This window comes from Grampus griseus, assembly GCF_964374135.1.
Source record: "Grampus griseus genome assembly, chromosome: 13".
NCBI lineage: Eukaryota > Metazoa > Chordata > Mammalia > Artiodactyla > Delphinidae > Grampus > Grampus griseus.
The window spans coordinates 66,597,373-66,617,632 of record NC_139007.1 but is presented as its reverse complement, the minus strand read 5'-3'; positions in this window follow the sequence as shown (position 1 = coordinate 66,617,632).

Here is a 20,260-nt window from a genome sequence, read left to right as displayed (position 1 = left end):
GCAAACATGAATATTACTGTTATTATTCAAATAGTATGTAATCTAATCACATAGAGTATTTGTTTAAGGGTGACTGTGTTCTAGTTTAGAGCATGTTTTTCTTAGAGCCAAAGGCAGCCTCTATGTGTCCGCACTGTAATGTGAAGTTATAGTTCAGGGGAGCATCAATCATTCCGTAAAAGAAGAGAGTCTTTCTTCCCCTTCCTCATGCTGTCACTGAAGAATTAAATACTGTATAAAGTGACTTGCCTCGGGTTTATGCAAACCGGCTGTGAATTAGAAGGACAATAGGAGAGACCTTCAAGATGGCAGAGGAGTAAGACGTGGAGATCAACTTCTTCCCCACAAATACATCAGAAATACATCTACATGTAGAAAAACTCCTACAGATCACCTACTGAACACTGGCAGTAGACCTCAGACTTCCCAAAAGGCAAGAAACTCCCCACGTACCTGGGTAGGGCAAAAGAAAAAAGAATAAACAGAGACAAAAGAATAGGGACGGGACCCACACCAGTGGTAGGGAGCTGTGAAGGAGGAAAGGTTTCCACACACTAGGAAGGCCCTTTGTGGGTGGAGACGGGGGTGGTGGGGGGGGGGGGGGTGAAGCTTCGGAGCCGCGGAGGAGAGCACAGCAATGGGGGTGCGGAGGGCAAAGCGGAAAGATTCCTGCACAGAGCATTGGTACTGACCAGCACTCACCAGCCCGAGAGGCTTGTCTGCTCACCCGCCGGGGTGGGCGGGGCTGGGAGCTGAGGCTCGGGGGTCGGAGCGCAGGGAGAGGACTGGGGTCGGAGGCGTGAACACAGCCTGAAGGGGTTAGTGCACCACGGCTAGCCGGGAGGGAGTCCGGGAAAAGGTCTGGACCTGCCAAAGAGGCAAGAAACTTTTTCTTCCCTCTTTGTTTCCTGGTGCGCGAGGAGAGGGGATTAAGAGCGCCACTTAAAGGAGCTCCAGAGACGGGCGCAAGCCAAGGCTATCGGCGTGGACCCCAGAGACGGGCATGAGACTCTAAGGCTGCTGCTGCCGCCACCAAGAAGCCTGTGTGCGAGCACAGGTCACTATCCACAGCCCCCTTCTGGGGAGGCTGTGCTGCCCACCACTGCCAGGGTCCCATGATCCAGAGACAACTTCCCCCGGGATAATGCACGGTGCGCCTCAGGCTGGTGCAACGTCACGCCAGCCTCTGCCGCCGCAGGCTTGCCCCGCATCCGTTCCCCTCCGTCCCCTTGGCCTGAGTGAGCCAGAGCCCCTGAATCAGCGGCTCCTTTAACCCAGACCTGTCTGAGCGAAAAACAGATGCCCTCAGGCGACTGACAGGCAGAGGCGGGTCCAAATCCAAAGCTGAACCACGGGAGCTGTGCGAACACAGAAGAGAAAGGGAAATCACTCCTAGCAGCCTTGGGAGCAGCGGATTAAATATCCACAATCAACTTGATGTACCCTGCATCTGTGGAATACATGAATAGAAAATGAATCATCCCCAAACTGAAGCAGTGGACTTTGGGAGAAATTGTAGACTTGGGGTTTGCTTTCTGCGTCTAATTTGTTTCTGGTTTTATGTTTATCTTAATTTATTATCATTGGTAGATTTGTTTATTGATTTGGTTGCTCTCTTCCTTTTTTTTATATAGATATTTTTATATTATTTTCCTTTTCCTCTATTTATGAGTGTGTATGTTTCTTTGTGTGATTTTGTCTGTGTACCTTTGCTTTTATCATTTGTCCTAGGGTTCTGTCTGACTTTTTTTTCTTTTTCTTAATTACATTTTAATTTTTCTAAATTTTTAATAATATTTTTAATTTTTACTTTAATAATTTTATTTTCCTTTCTTTCTTTTTTTCTCCCTTTTCTGAGATTTGTGGCTGACAGGGTCTTGGTGCTCTGGCCGGGTGTCAGGCCTGTGCCTCTGATGTCAGAGAGCCGAGTTCAGGACATTGGTCCATCAGACACCTCCCAGCCCCACGTAATATCAAACTGTGAAAGCTCTCCCAGAGATCTTCACCTCAACGCTAAGACCTAGCTCCACTCAACGACCAGCAAGCTACAGTGCTGGACACCGTATGCCAAACAACTAGCAAACAGGAACACAACCCCACCCATCATCAGAGATGCTGCCTAAAATCATAATAAGGTCACAGACACACTACAACACATCACCAGACGTGGTCGTGCCCACCAGAAAGACAAGATCCAGCCTCATCCACCAGAACACAGGCTACAGTGCCCCCCACCAGGATGCCTACATAACCCACTGAACCAAACTTAGCAACTGGGGGCAGACACCAAAAAAAAAACAGTAACTACGAACCTGCAGCCTGAAAAAAGGAGACCCCCAAACACAGTAAGTGAAGCAAAATGAGAAGACAGAGAAACACACAGCAGATGAAGGGGCAAGGTAAAAATCCATCAGACCAAACAAATGAAGAGGAAATATGCAGTCTACCTGAAAAAGAATTCAGAGTAATGATAGTAAAGATGATCCAAAATCTTGGAAATAGAATGCAGAAAATATAAGAAACGTTTAACAAGGACCTAGAAGAACTAAAGAACAAACAAAAAAATGGTGAACAACACAGTAAATGAAATAAAAATTCTCTAGAAGGAATCATTACCAGAATAACTGAGGCAGAAGAATGGATAAGTGACCTAGAAGATAAAATAGTGGAAATAACTACCACACAGCAGAATAAAGAAAAAAGAATGAAAAGAATTGAGGACAGTCTCTGAGACCTCTGGGACAATATTAAACAAACCAACATTCGAATTACAGGGCTCCCAGAAGAAGAAGAAGAGAAAAAGAAAGGGACTGAGAAAATATTTGAAAAGATTACAGTTGAAAACTTCCCTAATATGGGAAAGGAAATAGTCAATCAAGTCCAGGAAGCTAAGAGTGTTCTGTACAGGATAAATCCAAGGAGAAACACACCAAGATGCATATTAATCAAACTATCAAAAATAAATACAAGGAAAAAGTATGAATAGCAGCAAGGGAAAAACAACAAATAACATACAACAGCATCCCAATAAGGTTAACAGCTGATCTTTCAGCAGAAAATCTGCAAGCCAGAAATTAGTGGCAGGACATATTTAAAGTGATGAAAGGGAAAACCCTACAACCAAGATTATGACAGAGAAATTAAAATCTTTACAGAAAAGCAAAAGTTAAAGATACTTCAGCACCTCCAAACAAGCTTTACAACCAATGCTAAAGGAACTTCTTCAGGCAGGAAACACAAGAGAAAGAAAAGGCCTACAATAACAAACTCAAAACAATTAAGAAAATGGTAACAGGAACATACATATCGATGATTACCTTAAATGGAAATAAATTAAATGCTCCAACCAAAAGACATAGACTGGCTGAATGGATACAAATACAAGACCCATATATAAGCTGTCTACAAGAGACCCACTTCAGACCTAGAGACACATACAGACTGAAAGTGAGGGGATGGAAAAAGCTATTCCATGCAAATGGAAATCAAAAGAAAGCTGGAGTAGCAATTCTCATATCAGACAAAATAGATTTTAAAATAAAAACTATTATAAGATTGGAAGAAGGACACTACATAATGATCAAGGGATCAACCCAAGAAGAAGGTATAACAATTGAAAATATTTACATACCCAACATAGGAGCACCTCAATACATAAGGCAAATGCTAACAGCCATAAAAGGGGAAATCGACAGTAACACAATCATAGTAGGGGACTTTAACACCCCACTTTCACCAATGGACAGATCATCCAAAATGAAAATAAATAAGGAAACACAAGATTTAAATAATATGTTAAACAAGAGAGACATAATTGATATTATAGGACATTCAATCCAAAAACAACAGAATACACTTTCTTCTCAAGTGCTCATGGAACATTCTCCAGGATAAATCATATCTTGGGTCACAAATCAAGCCTTGGTAAATTTAAGAAAATTGAAATCATATCAAGTATCTTTTCTGACCACAACAGTATGAGACTAGATATCAATTACAGGAAAAAATCTGTAAAAAATACAAACAAATGCAGGCTAAACAATACACTACTGAATAACCAATAGATCACTGAAGAAATCCAAGAAGAAACAAAAAATACCTAAAAACAAATGACAAAGAAAACACAACCACCCAAAACTTATGGGATGCAGCAAAAACAGTTCTCAGAGGGAAGTTTATAGCAATACAATCCTACCTCAATAAACAAGAAACATCTGAAATAAACCATCTAACCTTACACCTAAAGCAATTAGAGAAGGAAGAACAAAAAAGCCCCAAAGTTATCAGAAGGAAAGAAATCATAAAGATCAGATCAGAAATAAAGGAAAAAGAAATGAAGGAAGCAATAGCAAGGATCAAAAAACTAAAAGCTGGTTCTTTGAGAAGATTAATAAAGTTGATAAACCATTAGTCAGACTCATCAAGAAAAAAAGGGAGAAGACTCAAATCAATACAATTAGAAATGAAAAAGGAGAAGTAACAACAGACACTGCAGAAATACAAAGGACCATGAGAGATTACTACAAGCAACTATATGCCAATAAAATGGACACCTTGGAAGAAATGGACAAATTCTTAGAAAAGAACAACCTTCTGAGACTGAACTAGGAAGAGATAGAAAATATAAACCGACCAATCACAAGCACTGAAATTGAAAATGTGATTTAAAATCTTCCAACAAACAAAGGCCCAGGACCAGGTAGCTTCACAGGTGAATTCTCTCAAACATTAGAGAGTAGCTAACACCTATCCTTCTCAAACTCTTCCAAAATATAGCAGAGGGAGGAGCATTCCCAAACTCATTCTACGAGGCCACCATCACCCTGATACCAAAATGAGACATAGGTGCCACAAAAAAAGAAAACTACAGGCCAATATCACTGATGAACATAGATGCAAATATCCTCAACCAAATACTAAGCAAACAGAATCTAACAGCACACTAACAGGATCACACACCATGATCAAGTGGGATTTACCCAGGAATGCAAGGATTCCTCAATATACTCAAATCAATCAATGTGATACACCATATTAACAAATTGAAAGATAAAAACCATATGATCATCTCAATAGATGCAGAAAAAGCTTTTGAAAAAATTCAGCACCCATTTATGATAAAAACCCTGCAGAAAGTAGGCATAGAGGGAACTTACCTCAACCTAATATAGACCATTTATGACAAACCCACAGCCAACATCGTTCTCAATGGTGAAAAACTGAAACCATTTCCTCTAAGATCAGGAACAAGACAAGGTTGTCCACTCTCAGCACTATTATTCAACATAGTTTTGGAAGCTTTAGCCACAGCAATCAGAGGAGAAAAAGAAATGAATGGAATCCAAATCAGAAAAGAAGAAGTAAAGCTGTCACTGTTTGCAGAAGATATTATTCTATGTATAGAGAATCCTAAAGATGCTTCCAGAAAACTACTAGAGCTAATCAATGAATTTGGTAAAGTAGCAGGATACAAAATTAATGCACAGAAATCTCTTGCATTCCTATACACTAATGATGAAAAATCTGAAAGAGAAATGAAGGAAACACTCCCATGTACCATTGCCACAAAAAGAATTAAACACCTAGGAATAAACCTACCTAAGGAGAAAAAAGACCTGTATGCAGAAAACTATAAGACACTGATGAAAGAAATTAAAGATGATACAAACAGATGGAGAGGTATACCATGTTCTCGGATTGGAAGAATCAACATTGTGAAAATGACTATACTACCCAAAGCAATCTACAGATTCAATGCAATCCCTATCTAACTACTAGTGGCATTTGTTACAGAACTAGAACAAAAAATTTCACAATTTGTATGGAAGCACAAAAGACCCTGAATAGCTAAAACAATCTTGAGAAAGAAAAATGGAGCTGGAAGAATCAAGCTCCTTGACTTCAGACTATACTACAAAGCTACAGTAATCAAGACAGTATGGTACTGGCACAAAAACAAAAATATAGATCAGTGGAACAGGATAGAAAGCCCTGAGATAAACCCATGCACATCTGGTCACCTTATCTTTGATAAAGTAGGCAAGAATATACAATGGAGAAAACACAGCTTCTTCAATAAGTGGTGCTGGGAAAACTGGACATCTACATGTAAAAGAATGAAATTAGTTCACTTCCTAACATCACACACAAAAATAAACTCAAAATGGATTAAAGACCTAAATGTAAGGCCAGACACTATAAAACCCTTAGAGGAAAACATAGAACACTCTATGACATAAATCACAGCAAGATCCTTTTTGACCCACCTCCTAGAGAAATGGAAATAAAAAAAAATAAACAAATGGGACCTAATGAAACTTAAAAGCTTTTGCACAGCAAAGGAAACCATAAACAAGATGAAAAGACAACCCTCAGAATGGGAGAAATATTTGCAAATGAAGCACCTAACAAAGGATTAATCTCCAAAATTTACAAGCAGCCCATGCAGCTCAGTATCAAAAAACAAACAACCCAATCCAAAAATGGGCAGAAGACCTAAACAGACGTTTTTCCAAAGAAGATATACAGATTGCCAACAAACACATGAAAGGATGCTCCACCTCACTAATCATTAGAGAAATGCAAATCAAAACTACAATGAGGGCTTCCCTGGTGGCGCAGTGGTTGAGAGTCCGCCTGCCAATGCAGGGGACACGGGTTCGTGCCCCGGTCTGGGAAGATCCCACATGCCGCGGAGCGGCTGGGCCCGTGAACCATGGCCACTGAGCCTGCGCGTCCAGAGCCTGTGCTCCGCAATGGGAGAGGCCACAGTAGTGAGAGGCCCACATACCGCAAAAAAAAGAAAAAAAAAAGAAAAAAAACTACAATGAGATATCACCTCACACCAGTCAGAATGGTCATCATCAAAATATCTACAAACAATACATGCTGGAGAGGGTGTGGAGAAAAGGGAGCCCTCTTGCACTGTTGGTGGGAATGTAAATTGATACAGCCACTATGGAGAACAGTATGGAGGTTCCTCAAAACAGTAAAAATAGAACTACCATATGACCCAGCAATCCCACTACTGGGCATATACCCTGAGAAAACTGTAATTCAAAAAGAGTCATGTACTGCAATGTTCATTGCAGCACTATTTACAATAGCGAGGACATGGAAGCAACCTAAGTGTCCATCGACAGATGAATGGATAATGAAGATGTGGCACGTGTATAGAATGGAATATTACTCAGTCATAAAAAGGAACGTAATTGAGTTATTTCTAGTAAGGTGGATGGACCTAGAGTCTGTTATACAGAATGAAGTAAGTCAGAAAGAGAAAAACAAATACTGTATGCTAACACATATATATGGAATGTAAAAATAAATAAATAAATAAAATGGTTCTGAAGAACCTAGGGCAGGACTGGAATAAAGACACAGACGTAGATTATAGACTTGATGACATGGGGAGGGGGAAGCATAAACTGGGATGAAGTGAGAGAGTGGCATGGACATATATACGCTACCAAATATAAAATAGATAACTAGTGGGAAGCAGCTGCATAGCACAGGGAGATCAACTCTGTGCTTTGTGCCCACCTAGAGGGGTGGGATAGGGAGGGTGGGAGGGAAACGCAAGGTGGAGGGGATATGGGGACATATGTATATGTATAGCTGATTCGCTTTGTTTTAAAGCAGAAACTAACACACCATTGTAAAGCAATTATACTCCAATAAAGATGTTAAAAAAAATAAAAGGACAATAAAAGAGGATCAGAGAAATTGATAAAATATATCTATGCACAAAACAGGAGATTAAACATTTGTAAAAACTACCACAGTGCAAGGGAGTATGTGGGATTATCTCGATGTTGGTGCTGAGTCCTCCTAGATTTGATAGGAGAGTGGTGTCATCTTGCTTCTGATCACACACATGCGGAGGACTTCAGGGAGAAAGTGACATTAAGTTGGCTCTTAAAAATGTGAATCTTCATGCCTAATCTCCCAATAATGCTCCCCTGCTTGTCTCTTCTTTCTTTTATAGCATCTCCCCCATTCCCTCAGGGTCAGGCTTCCTCATGGTCTTTCTGTTCTCGCTCTATCTCTCCAGCAAAATCCGTTGCCAACTGAACAGTTGGGAAGGCTGTAAATAAGAATCAGAACTAGGAGCATTATGCTACCTTTGTCCCGGGGTCGGAGTATTTGTAGTTTAACGTGTAGGGGACAAAATTAATAAATATCAAATGGTAGAATTTAGGGAATTTCCAGTATTAGCAAAGGTAATATTCAGGAGAAGACCTTTGCCAACAGCCGGAAAATCAGCTCTGTGATCTGCAGCTACATTCCAATCACATGAATCAGAAAGATATCAGAATGGCAACTGGAATGTGACTTTGTGTGTGTGTGTGGGGGGGGATCTTCAAAAAGATCAAAGGAAAGAAACACCTTATTATTGTACAACACACCAAAACCCAAATAATTTGTAAAAAGATGTTAAAAAAAAACCGCAAAAAACCAGAAATGTCTTTCCTTGCATTGTACCTAGAGAAAACACTTGGTCAAAAAAAAAAAAAAAAAAATCCTTTATGTACCTCCCAGATGTATAGAAATGCAAATCATGGACACTTGATATTTGAACTGTTGAGAAACCTGAATATTAAATTGGCTTCTGGGCAGCAGTTGTCATTTCCAAGTCATTATTAAATTCCTCCTTAAAATGTCCCATTGGTTGAGCGAGGGGGATGTTTTGATAAGTGCCCAGAATTCCACTAGAAATTTGTATGCTCTCTCTGTACTTGAGGCTAATAAAAATATGCCCTCTGAAACTTCCCTAAATATGGTTTCTCAAGGGTATCTTTGAGTTTCATTTTATTTTGTTTACAGGAAACTTTATTCTTTGGCCACCTAGACTTCATTTCAGCACTTGTTTCTTTGCAGGCATTTAAATGCCTATGCTTAATGGTCAATTAATAAATCAAAAGAATAAATCAAAAGAATAAATCAATAGTTTCCCTCCCTTGAGGTAGGAGTTTCTACCAGAAATGTTGGCTGAAACTTGGTTTTGAAATTTATTATGCATGAAAAACAAGGAACTGGTGGGTGGTCAGTACAATGAGGTGGTCACAATGGAAACCAGAGCAAACTGAAAAGCTCCTTGTGGAAAACACTTGCACATGTTTAAAAGTTAAAAACATATAAAGACCCTGTTAAGCAGTGAACTTCTACAGCAAAAGTAAAGTAAATTTAATGTCACCTCGGAGCAGAGTTTTTAGTGGTTTAGCTTAAACTGTAAACAACCAAAGGTGGTAGAAGAAAGCATAAAATGAAAGCATAAAATGTAATTGGGCTAAATTTGTAAATCAGTGAAATGAATAAATTACCGATGAAAGTAGAATAATGTATTTGCTTTTAAAAATAAGAAGGATGATCTTGGTATAGATCATCATTCAAGTACAGTACTACCTGGATACAAAGACATGAAACCCATGACCTCCATTAACATTTTTGTTTTGCTGTGATTGATTACTTGTGTTCACTGCTGAGTTAAAGGGTTAGAGTTCTGACTTCCTCTACCTCGTAAGCTCTTAACTAAAAGAAATGAAAGTAAATACTGAAGATACTGCCTCTCATCAGAGATGCTGATGGCGTATTGGGAAGTTATACAAAGAGCTTATGGAGGTCCCCAGGTTTCTGAGCAGGACATAAATGACAAGTAACCAGCAACTCCATGACCACTGCGATCTCTGTTCCATGAACATTCTGAACTTAAATAGTTGGATACATATTCAAGCTTGATTTGATTTTAAAAAGAGACAGCCCAGAATATTGAGTTGTCTGACTCCTCAGGTAGAGTTACTTCCCCACTTTCCTTCCTTCTGTGAAATTAAATTCTTAGCACTTGACTTCCCACGAATGTACTTAGCACTTTGACCAGCTTCTGTGGAAAGTTAAAAAGAAGTGAAAGATGAGATTCACATCTGTGCTTTTTCCTTTGATCTCCCTTCTGACCTAAAAGCCCTTCCTGTTGTCTGGCCCAACTTCCCCCATTATTTCCTGATGAGGAAGGGTATCATCAGGTGCTAACTTCTTCCTAAAGTCTTCTCTTCTTTAAACTGTGCTGACGTCCATCTTCCAATTCCACTATACATTTCCTAAAGGTTGGGGCTATCTTACTCTACCCTGAAGTCGGAAGTCTCTAACACTGTGTCTTGTGCAAAGTAGGCACTCCCTGATATTGATTAAATTTTACTGCCTCATCAGGAAAACAAGCCCCAGACTCCTGAGGAAACAGCCACAATAACATTACAAAGTAAAGGATAAGTAGGTAACAAAGTGAGTGATGCAGACACAAGATGACACAAGAGTTCTGAGGAAAGCATCACAGAGAAAAAGAAAGATAAACTGGGCATCGAAGGAAGGTAGGAATGGGATAAATGTGAAAAAAGGAGAAGGACACATATAAATTTGTAGGCAGAGGTACCACCATTCAGAAGCCACCGCAGCAGAAATAAGTAAGAATCATGAGATCTACCTGTCTAGCATGGCAAGTTCTAAGGAGAATAGGAAACAATAATACTCAAATTTTATGGAACATTTTAAAACAGGGAGAAGGGATTTCCCCAGCGGTCCAGTGGTTAGTGTTCAGTGCTCTCACTGCCTGGCCTGGGTTCGATCCCTGGCTGGGTAACTAAGATTCCACAAACCACGTGGCACAGCCTAAACAAACAAACAAACAAACAAAACAATTTTATTGGGAGAAGAAATAATCCATCTTGTATGAGAGGTCTTTTGACTTTTTTTCAATGCCTTAGAACAAGGGTTCCCAACCCCCGGACCATGGCCTGTTAGGAACCAGGCCATACAGCAGGAGGTGAGGCACTGGTGGGTGAGCAAAGCTTTATTTGTATTTATAGCCGCTCCCTGTCGCTCACATTACCACCTGAGCTCTGCCTCCTGTCAGCATTACGGTGAGTTGTATAATTATTTCATTATATATTACAATGTAAAAATAATAGAAATAAACTACACAATAGATGTAATGCGCTTGAATCATCCTGAAACCATCCCCGCCACACACACACCCCCGGGTCCATGGAAAAGTTATCTTCCATGAAACCGGTCCCTGGTGCCAAAAAGTTTGGGGACCACTGACTTTGAAAGTAAAATATTTTAAATCGATGAATATGTCTAGACACTCCTATCTTAGCTTTCTTGGACCTCTGCTAGAGCATGCTGCCCAGTTTATTGTATAGTCACAGCTCCACGCTGGATGCCCAACAGAACTGGGTAGTTCTCCCAGTAGAAAGTGGCCCTTGCCCGCAGGGTCTATAACTTCTTTTTCCCTCAGTCTTTCATACCAGCGGATACAGTGCACAGAGGTTCCTGCCTATAACATTTTTTCCTTAGATTATATAACCACCATTTAGTATTAGAAACATACTCCTGAGAGAGGTAAAGAGTATTTAATCCAGGATTTAGTAACAAAAAAAATTGAAAGCTAGAACAAATACACTGATTGACTTAGGTGACCTAGAAAGTTAGAGACAAACTAAGACCAAAAGTCCGGGTCTCTCAAATTTATACCCAAGTGTCCTCCTCCTTCTGTCTCATGGCCACACTTCATCATCTAAGGGTCTACATGCATTGGACTTTATATTAAGTGCTATCAGTTCTCTGTTCTCGAGCAAGGAGCGTTGCAAGCCTGCCCATGGGGAAGAGTCATTTCAGTTGTACTCAACTGCAATGTAAACCCCTAAAGCAGGATCCATCCCTTCCTGTTCTCTTTTTCTGTGACCCCTAGTAACCTGCTGGGAACACAAGGACAACCAATAAAAGATCTGTTCAGTGCGTGTATTATGGGCTTCATCCTGCCAACTAAAGCGTTGAGGAAGGGCATGCCCATTAAATTCAACATACATAACTCAGAAACTTTTTAAAGGGGATTCCTCTGGACTTTCAGAGCAAAAGATTTGAGGACAGACCTTTGATCTATTTTCCTCCCACATCAGCTGACTCTTCACATCTGGTACCATCTTCTCACTTCCCCAAATCTCTGTATATCACATGGAAATATTGGTGTCCGGGTCTCAGTTCCCACCCAAGAGAGGCATCTTTGGGTCTTGCACTTTGCAATTTATAAATGAAAATCTCATAATTGGGTGAAATTGCATACAAATCCACTCAGGCTTGCCAAAATACTTAGAAAACAAAGATGTGGCTGGTTAAAAATATCACGTAACACATTTTCCTGATTAAAAATCAAGTTATTCCCATGCCTTGGCATTTAGGAGGGAGCCATGTTTTTTAGAAAAACATACTTTTTAGAGATGTCTGACACATATTTAATCAACACATACAGCTAAGAGCTTTTATGTTTTGGTGGTCTGGCTGAAGAAGAAAAGGTATAGAATACTGTGTAACTGACTATTTTGAAAACGGGTAAATAAAGCAAAAGGATCAAACATGCGTCCTGATTTTCCTATAGAACTTCTGTCACTGTGCAACCACATCATAGGTAAGGGGAGCTGCACTTTGTAGATATACAGCCAGGGTTGAGAATCACAATGCAGAAAACCTCCTTCTCAAAAATAACTAATGGGTTAGATCACAATTTCACTGCAGTGCTTCAAATGGGTTAAGAAAGTTTAGGATAAGATTGCATCAGCCCTCTGCATTGCTGGAGCCCCTGAGCCTCTGTTTATGTACTGCAATGTGTTGTCGATATATTAGCATTTTCTGTGTGTGCCCACAGAGAAGGGGAAGCACAAGAGTAAATAAGAGCAGAGCCTTGTTTTCGGAGAGCACTGGGAAATGCCCAATTGTTACCAGGGCAGGGAGAGAAACACTAATGGGGCACTTCTAAGTTCTTTCCCTGTGGCGGTCATGGTCATAAAAACACACCACTCAGATCCTCTGCAAAGAACATAATTGACTGACAGATGCAGCTGCTGCTCCCTCACTTCATGCACCCGCTGTTCCCCTCAAGGCCTATCTTCCCCTTCCAGGCCGTCAGTGGCTGAGCGCCACAGCCATTCGCACCTAACTTGAGTCTCCTGTAATGTGTAACTTTGTCTCAAGGACTCTCCATTGGCCTGGCTGAAATCTTCTCAGAACTGTGCTGTAGTCTGAGAACTCCTCCCCAGTCCTGGTTCCTTTACCCTCTCCTTCACAGATGTCGGAACTGCGTTGCAGACGGAAGGATTCCTCGTCCTCTCCTATTCCCTTCTCTTTAAATTTCATGAGCATTACCCCCCAGAACTCTCTTACCCTCCTAATCCCATCTACTTCTTGGAGATCTAAAATTAACACACTCCTATTAGCACATGGGTAAGAATGAGTGCATCAGATATAGTAACTGTTTCCTTGGAAGATAGAAAAATCTGGCTTTGAGAAATAAGATAGGAAAACAAGTAAATTTCTGGAGAAACTAAGGGAAGTCATTTTTCAATCGGTTCAGTAAAGAATTCTTCAACTATGGATAGAGAGAACAGAGCTTCAGGAGATATCCATCTGGGAAATTAAGGAGTGAGTTTAAAAACAAAGAATTAGAGTCACAAGCTCGAGAGAAGAGTATCCTAGGTGAGTTCCTGGCAGGGATGTGGGCTTAGGGTGGGGGACATACATTCAGTCAATAATTAATTCAATAAATAAGTGTCTAGTCTATACTAGATCTTTTAAAAATACTGCTGAAAAGAAAAAAAATATCAATATCCCTTCCCTGTGGAGGTTCAGTGTCATGGTGTATACTAAAGATGACCTGGCTACTTTTCAGTCTGGTGTGCCAGAGTCCTAAATTTTACTTCTCTGACTTTGAGCAGTTGGGATCTTTATTCTCCACTGCACTGTTAATGCAAAAGCTTGTTCTTCCTTATCTTATAGTATCTTTCTAACCCAGAGCCAACCTTGAACTGAGTCTAAAACAATTTGTTTGCATATCTGCTTTTCCAACTAGCCTGTGAACTTCATGAGGTCTCTAGCCTCCACCATAGTACAAGGTCCAGAGCAGGAATGCAATAAACAAATGTGTACTGAGTAAAAGGCAAGACAGGACATTGAAAGACATAGGTTTCAGGGGCAGAAGTCCTCAACGTGTTTTCCTGGAACCACTTATTGAGTTAGAGAGCCTGAATAAAATGGAGGATCACACAGTCATGTATAGTAATGCCCTCTTGAAGAATAATTAATCTGATTAACAAAATAAAGGCTCTGAGAAGTCCTGTAATAAAGAAACGTTTAAATTTGTTTAATCTGGGTCTTCCCTGGTGGCGCAGTGGTTAAGAATCCGCCTGCCAATGCAGGGGACATGGGTTTGATCCCTGGTCTGGGAAGATCCCACAAGCCACTGAGCAACTAAGCCCATGCACCACAACTACTGAGCCTATGTGCCATAACTACTGAAGCCCACACGCCTAGAGCCCTGCTCCGCAACAAGAGAAGCCCACGCACTGCCCCCACTCGCCACAACTAGAGAAAGCCCACACACAGCAACGAAGATCCAAAGCAGCCAAAAATAAAATAATAATAATAAATAATTAATTATATTTGTTTAATCTGTAATTTTGCAAAGTTTACCACTATTACTATTTAGCTGGAACTATGAGTTTAGTAAGCAGCGATGAAGGTGGTCTTTTTTTAGATATGACCATTTTCTGGTACGAAGTCGCCCTTACATTGATATCTTCAGCTTTTTCATGACAATCCTCTGACTGCTCTGTCACATTTCATTGATCAAAATTTTGTTCTAAATTCAAAATTTTCTTTGTTAGCTCTTCTCCTTGACAGATGTACTTCATGGGAGAACAGGACACTATTTGCAAGATTGAACATTCTTACACATTCTTCTCATACACTCTTATACATGAAGAATGTCAAGATGGGGCTGGTCTTCTCAGTCAGTTGAACAGAAGAGAATATGGCTCTATCATTTAGAGTCATATGAGGAAATGTTTTTATCTAACATTTTAGAGTATTTCTTTTTAAAAATTTCATTATACTTTTTAGTAGTCAAGAAGGGAGGTTGACCTGGGAACTTCACGCTCACACAAAATAAACTTGAGTACAAAATTTTAACAAAAAAATGGTATCTTTGAATGTACTCATCTTTCCTGTTTACAACACAAAATTAGATCGAAGTGAGCCCATGCCTGTACACTTTATCAAGACTATGGGCAAGAACAATCACTATAAATTGACAAAGGAGAACAAAGACAATCACCTATTTTCAAAAACTGTGATGTATCTTTTCAATGATATTTCTCATTTGATCCCTTTCTACATTAGGAATAAGGAAAGTAAGAGAGTGTTTCTTAGTGTTTATTAGTAAGAATTAGAAACAAGATAAACCTGGACTCAGTTATCAATTTCACTATTTATTAGTTGCTGCTTAAGTCCTCCAGTTAGTTATGTGAATATTTAGTTGTAAGAATAAAAATTCCTACCTCATATTTTTGCTAAAACTATAGAGATTTTGTCAAATATACTTAGAGATGAAAATGTAAGTACAGATATGAACTATTTTGTTAATATATGGCAATAGTTATTTTATTCTTATTCACTGTCCTATATTTTAAAAGAACAAATTTTTGTCCTCAATTTTTTCTATGGCAATTATCAGAGATAATTGTACATAATCTTTTAAGTATGGGCATATTTGGGTATTCTGTTTAAAAACAATAAATATGGATTACTTTCCATTACAAAATAATGTTGAATTTTTTCAATTACCTGTAAAAGTGTCTAAAGATATCTGGTACCTTATAATCTGATTTTGGACAGCAAGAATTTTGCCTATCAACTGTTTCCAAAAGTCTGCCCCAGACTGATGACAAAGCTTTAATTTCATTAACAATAAATAAATTTTCAATTTTGAAAATTTTATAATTTTAATTTGAAACACAGAGAAGAGCACAGAAAATAATATAATATAATATAATAATATAATAATATAATATACATACATTGGGTATGTATATTATACATACATACATACATACATTGGGTAAATATACATTTACCCAACACATTAGTATTTTGCCATTTTTGTTTCAGATCTGTAAACTAAAATTTCCCTCACCCCAGTTACTTTTCCCAGCATACTTATTGAGGTAACCATTATCTTTAAGTTGGGAGTTTTTATACATGTAGTGCTTTTGTAAGTCTTCATGAGCAGTATGTATTATTGTTTTTTATATTTCAAAATGTTGGATAAATGGTGGCTTGCCAAACGTACTCTTTTGCAACTTGATCTGTTTCTCAACTTTATATTTTTTAGTTTCTTTATGTTGATCTATACAGACGTTTATTTAATTTAATGCAGTATAAATTATATTAAATGAAGAAACACCATTTATATGTAGCCATTTTCCTACTGCATTTTCCCACATTTTGGACATTACAAACTGTGCTTCAAATGAACATCCTACAACTTCCTCTTTTGCAAATGTGAGAGTCCATTTAAATGAGGAATTACTGTGCTATAGGGAATAGAATCTTCAATTTTACTTGATAGCTAAATTACTTTCCAGATTGCTTCTATCAATTTAAGCTGTCAACCACATGGTTTAAAAATGGTTCCCTACAATCTTGCTAACTTTATATTCTCAGGTCTTTTTATATTTTTTTAAAAGCCATATTTAGTGTAAAAGTTGATATGTCTTGTTGTTTAATTGATAATTTCTTGATGAATGCTGAGGTTAAGTTTGTTTTATTTGTTTCAAGACCTTTCCAGTTTTTTCTGTCACTAGCCAGTTCATAACCTGTGGCAGAGGGCACTGCCAAAGATTCATGCTCCCCTATGCTTTTGTGGACCTGTTGCTGATAAATGATATCATCCAGAAATATTTCTAGGCACCCCTGTCATCTCATTTGGACCAGATGACTTGCTCTTACCAGTGGAATAGGAGCAGAAATGATGTGTTATACCTGGATCAAGGTGGATAAGAAGTGAGTGTGCCTTCTCTACTCTTTTTTCTCTTTTATCTGTTTGCAGAAGTCTCTGAAGCCCTGGGAGATGGAGAGCTTTCCAAGATGGAAGGAATCTGAATCCCTGAGGACCATGTGGAGGAAAGCTGGCCATTAACCAGGAATACTTTCTTTGAACTGTTAAATGAATGGAAAATGAACTTTTGTGTTAATCCAATGAAACTTGGAGGTTTAATTTTAGAGATGCTAGCAGCATTGCCTTAAGTAATGCAAATCCTTTACTTGTTTGTTGGGTTGTCCTTTTGTATTAATATTTAATAGTTTTCTTATATTTGATGCATATATAAAGTTTCCAATACCTCCTCCCAATCTGTGGCCTATTTTTCTCCACTCCTAATTACCTCTTGGTGTATAGAAGTGTCAAATTAAAAATAGCCATTTTTGTTAAATTTTTTCCTTTATGGATTGTGCTTTTTTTTTTAAAAGAAATCTTTCCCCAGATATGGTAACTATTTTCCTATGTTCATGCAAAAATTTTATCTAAAAATTAAAAAAAAAAATTTTCTCAAAACTTTCCAGGCATTTTATTAGTATTTGACGTACACTACAGGTCTAATTTCACCTTTTTCTCCCATAGCTAACTGTCCCAAACCATTTATTAAATATCCACTGTTTCCCTACTGATCTCTAATGCCTACTCTAATGCCTTTCTGAGCTGTAATTCATCAAGTTCCCATTTATACTAGAATATAGGACTAGAAGAGTGAGCTGAGAAATTGACCTTTCTTTCCCTCTATGTACATAATATAAATACACCTGCAGAAGGATTTTTAAAAAATCACTGTTTTATAAAAATGAGATTATATTAAATATATTTTATGTATCTTGTTTTTTCTGTTCAACATTACTTTTGGGAATATTTCCAAGTAAATTAGTAGAGCAGTAATTTTTTATTGGTTGAATAATACAAGGGCTCATGATTATGAATAAGTGTTCATAAAATGCTGAAAAAGTGTCCTATAATTTCTTCATCTACTCCTCTATTAATGGATGTAAATATTTTGCTTGTTTTCTTGCAGCTAAAACATGGCTGCAACAAATAGCTTTTTACATATGTCCCTACATGTTTGTACTTATATTTCATTGGGTTAGAGCCCCAGAAGAGGAATGGCCCATCAAAGGATGTGTTTATTTTTAATTTTAGTGTATCTTGCCAGATTGCCTTCCAAGTGGCTGTAACACATCATATTTCCACAGAAAATATATGAAAGTAATATTTCCCCTCATTGTGCCAACAATAGGTCTTATAGATCTTGTTAAATTTTACTAGTCTGGTGGGTATAAAGTGATATCTTTCTGGGTTTTTTGAGCTTTTTTTTTTTTTTCAAATAACCATTTCTTTCAAGTGTTTCTTGCCCATTTAGATTAACTCCTCTGTGATTTTTTTTTACTCTTAGGCTGTGCTATTGGATACTTTGTTTGATTGTCTGTCATTTTCTTGTAAATTTTTGTATCTTTGTATACCATATATACTAATTCTTTAGCATCTACATTACAAATTACATTACAAATATTTTCCCATTATATGGTTGTTACCTCCTGATTTTATTTGTAACATTTTTTGCCATCTAAAAACTTTTAATTTTGAGATTGTTAAACCATTTGGAATTTTCAATATTAAGACGATTTTCTCTCCCCCTATGCTTTACACAGACTCCTCTGGATTGTCCTACAAAGCTATACTCATTTCACATTTTGCCTCTGTGTCTCAATTGTTAATCTGGAAAAAGTACAATAAGTACACAGTTTTTCTTGTGTTTCCATGGACTTTTTGGACAGTCCATGCAGTAATCAAAATTTAAGTCATTGCTTTAAATCTAGAGGTACCTCACTTGAAAGCCTGTCTGAACGATTTTTGTTTTAAAGAATATTGAAGATAATTTTCAAATTATAACGAACATACTGCTTAACAAGAAGTTTATCCTATGTTTCCCAACTTTTTGGAGACCTTGTAAAATGTAACCTGATATTCTTTCTTTTATAAGTCCATTTATTTCTATTTATTCCTTCCATTAAATGTGTTACTTAACTTTAGATTCTTAATCTCGTTCTTGCATGTTATTTTTACAGTTTGATCAAATTTTTATTCATTTCATTTTTCACTACCTTGTTGTGGAATTTCTACTGTGTTTTTACATGTTATCAATGATCAGATTTCCTTTCTCTGTTCATGTAATGAGTCACAAACAGCACAAACATATGTCCAGTGAATTTCAGTTTCCCCTTCAAGATACTCTATTTCCCCCCTGCTTCTCTGCCATCTTAATATCAGAAGAATATTAGAAAACTTTCACTATCCCCTTCCATTTAATGTTCCTTCCTACGTCCATGAGAACTCTGGCATGTTTCACTTCTCCCACCCATTTCCCATTCCACTCCTAATTCCTTGGGGAATTTTGCCATACTTTTATCCTCTGGAACAGTTTTTTTTTTTTCAGATAGATATAATAAGTAGATTGAAGAGTGCACATAATTTGCTAAGTAAAACATTGTGACCTGATGTTTTTCAGGAACTCTTTTCTTTTTTACCTTTAAATACAAATTCAAATTTCTCAATTAATATTAATGTTGTATTTTTCCAAGAAATTGTTCGTTTTATTGGTGTTCAAATTTACCAAATATAAAGTTATTCATGTAATTTTCTTTGATTAAAAAAACTCTATTACATATAGTCCACCCCTACACACTTTTATATTGTTTATTCTTGATCACGCTTATCAGAGGTTTGTTGATTTTCGTAGACAATTTTTGGTTTTGTTGATCCTAAATATGTTGTTTTCAATTATATTAAATTTACTCTCGTCAGTATTTGAAATATACTACCAGAGGTCAAGCCGCGGTGCAAGACGTTTTGTTAATGACTCTGTGGTGTGTTGTGAAGGGCAGCCAGATATACTCTTTGCTGTTACAAATGGTCACACCATCACTTCTATTCAAGTCTTGTTGTTACTTTCATTTTTCCCTCCCTTTTATTTTTCTTTCTTTTCTTTTTTTTTCTGAAAGTCTTTCACTCTTCTATCAAAATGTATGCCAAGACTCTCTGAGACCGTTATCAGAATAAAACAGAAAGGTATTTACTTGCCTATTTTTAAAATGGTTGACCCATAGTATCACTAAAAATATAAAACTGATTTGAGGATTGCTACAAGACCGAAATATCCCTAACTAGTTATTTAACTAGGAATTATTTAACTAGATGAACCCATTTTCAATGCATATTGTCAACTTAAAAAAGTACTACTGTTCAGAAATTGATGTGGTCACTTCCCCATCCTCCCATTCTGGAATAAGGTAAGGACTGGAGGCAAAGAACAGTTCTCAAGAGTTAATAGAGGGG